Consider the following 3,213-nt stretch of genomic DNA (forward strand, 5'->3'; position numbering starts at 1 on the left):
GGAGGCGGAGCTTGCGGTGAGCTGAGATCTGGCCACTGCACTCCAGCCTGAGTGATAGCGAGACTCCGTCTCAAAAAAAAAATAAAATAAAATAAAAAAAAATAAAAAACTTATTTTTAATTAAAAAAAAATTTACCATGTTTCAGGGATTATGAAAATGGAATAGTGACTTGGGGGAAGTTACTAAACTTTGGTATAAGAAAAGAAATCTGGCCAGGCACGGTGGCTCCAGCCTGTAACTCCAGCCTATAACACAGTGACTGACACCTGTAATCCCAGCACTCTGGGAGGCCGAGGCAGATGGATGACTTGAGGTCAGGAGTTCGAAACCAGCCTGACCAATATGGTGAAACCCCGTCTCTATTAAAAATACAAAAATTAGCCAGCCATGGTGGCGGGCGCCTGTAGTCTCAGCTCCTCAGGAGGCTGAGGCGGGAGTACTGCTTGAACCTGGGAGGTGGAGGTTGCAGTGAGCTGAGATCACGCCACTGCACTCCCACCTGAGTGACAGAGTGAGACTGTCTCAAAAGAGAAAAGAAATCCTGCAAGCAAATCAAAGTGAATTACCTAATGCAGGGCTTGGCCGACTGTGGCACATCTACCAAATCCAGTCTTCTATCTGTTATAAAGTTTTACAGAAAACAGCCACATTCATTCATTTATATGTTGTCCATCCCTGCTTTAGCACTGCAATAACACAGCTGAGTAGTTGCAACAGAGGTTCGTGTGGCACTGCAAAGCCTAAAATGTTTTCTATCTGGCCCTTTACAGAAAAAGTTTGCTGATCCCTGACCCAAAGCAAAACCATTATTCACCTAAAAATTTTTCTGAGCATTAATTGATATGAAAAATTTTGAAGAAAACAAATAATGTGACTTAAAGATTGAATCATGTGGTCATTCACATTTAAAAGCAGCTGAAAGACTGGGTGCAGAGGCTCATGCCTGTAATCCCAGAACTTTGGGAGACTAAGGTGTGAGGCTTGCTTGAGGCTGGGAGTTCAAGAATAGCCTGGGCTAAAAATTAGCTACCACACCCAGGTAATTTTTAAATGTTTTTGTAGAGATGGGTCTAATTATGTTGATCAGGCTGGTCTTGAATTCCCAGGCTCAAGGAATCCTCATGCCTCAGCCTCCCAAAGCATTGGGATTATAGGTGTCAGCCACTGTGCCCAACAGTATTTTTTTTTTAATGACACACACACTAAAATCTGATTTGTTTATTGCCTGCAACATTTTTTTCTGTTCTTTTCTTTTTTTTGTTTCAAACACCAATTTGAAACAGGCTTTTTTATGCCAAAAAGTTATCTGTTATTTATCTGATGTCCAAATTGAACTGTGTGCTCATTGTTTTTATTTGCTAAACTTGGCAACCCTGACTCCGGTCACTGTGAATCGGGGAAGGGTCTAGGAAGGCACAGATCTAAGCCTTTCAAGGAAAGGCTTCCAGAGTGACACACAATCATTCTTGCCCACATTTCATTGCCTAGAATTTAGTCATGGCCACACCCAGACACACCTAGACCGAAAGTCTAGCTTGTTAACCAGGTGCCTAAAATGCTACTATTACAGGAGAAGGAGAGAATAGATTTGGGGGAACATTTAGCAGGCTACCATAGTATATATACCTTTGAAAAAACAATTTTTTAGTTTCATTAGTTGTAAGTTCTTTCAGAGACATCAATTTCTCTAAATCAGATTTCTGTTGTCTTCTATGTTTTTCATCTCCTGTCTAATCACTTTAATCTTTATCCTTTTCCTTTGTATTTGATGTGCTTTTAAAAACAATCTGTCATCCATCCCGCAATTTTCTGCTAGATATTTCTTATTTTTATTTTTTAAAACTAGAGATGAGATCTCACTGTGTTGCCCAGGCTGATCTTGAATTCCCGGGCTCAAGTGATCCTCCCACCTTGGCCTCCCAAAGTGCTGGGATTACAGGCATGAGCCACTGTGCCCAGCCAGACATTTCTTATTTCTTCTTATCTCTAATTCATGTATTATTTCTGCAACGGTATGACTTTTCCCTCACAATACTTTCTCTTAGCCCTTCTAACATCTTTTATGTTTCATTCATTCTCTTGTGATTTCTCTTTTGATATATTTTATTTTCTTCAGGGTATGAAACATTTGTCTCTATATTTCTTCTGTTTACTGGAGTTAATCTTCCTCCATAATGTATCTTTTCTTTTTAGAATATATTCCTTTATTTCATCTCTTCCCCAGTATCACAATTTAAAATGTTTATATCAGTCTTATTTCCTTTTCATTCATCTTTGATGAATATTTACTATTTAAAATTTCTATTTATATTGAAATAAACAGGGTGGATGAATTATCTTTGAGGACCCCATGTGTCTTGTTGAATTCAAGCAATGCGGAGCCACAGAAGAAAGCTGGAAGGAGGCATGAGAATGGGTTCATACAATGTGGTATGAGATTGGGCCCCTTCATAGTTTGTGGTTTTTTTTCTTTTTTACATTGCAAGTTTTAAAAATTAAAATATAATTGAAAAAATCTTTGAGGAGAAAGGTTATGTAAGCCTGCCATCTATCCTACTTAAGCCCAGATGTGAATTACCACATATTGTCCTGCAATCTTCTCCTATCTGGGGGAAGAAGCCTTGGTTAGTTGACTTTTGGATTAATAAGGAATGCAGGCAATTATAGGAATAGAGGAATGGAATCTACAGTGCTAGACAATATTGAAAGATACTCAGAGGTTCTTGAATCAAGGAATAGAGAAGTCTTTAGGTGTCTTTCCTAATTCTGCTCAATGACGATGAAAGGGAAGGCTGGAACTTTTTATTTTTTTGTGATGAAAAGATTTGGTTACTTTGAATTAGGCCTATGATATTAAAAATCCACTGCTAGCACAGTTTCCTAGTTAAAATGGTTGGAATTTAGCATTCCATTCCAAAATGATAAAAACATACTTCAATTCTCCAGTTGTAATATGGGTTTCTCCAGATTGCATGGTATTTTCATAATGTTCCAACTCATATTTAGTTGGGTGGGTGGAAACATTTTAAAAACTGGTCTCATATTTTTAAGGAAAGTTGGAATACTTATAAATGAAAGTCACGATTCTTAGGATAAAATAAAAACTTGCACATGAATTCTTTTATTCTTATTTTTTCTTAAAACATAAATAAACTTAACAATGTTGATGACTATCACTAGCATACCACTAAATTTTTTTTTTTTTTTTTTTT

This window comes from Colobus angolensis, unplaced genomic scaffold (genome assembly GCF_000951035.1).
Source record: "Colobus angolensis palliatus isolate OR3802 unplaced genomic scaffold, Cang.pa_1.0 Scaffold63, whole genome shotgun sequence".
Taxonomy (NCBI): Eukaryota; Metazoa; Chordata; class Mammalia; order Primates; family Cercopithecidae; genus Colobus; species Colobus angolensis.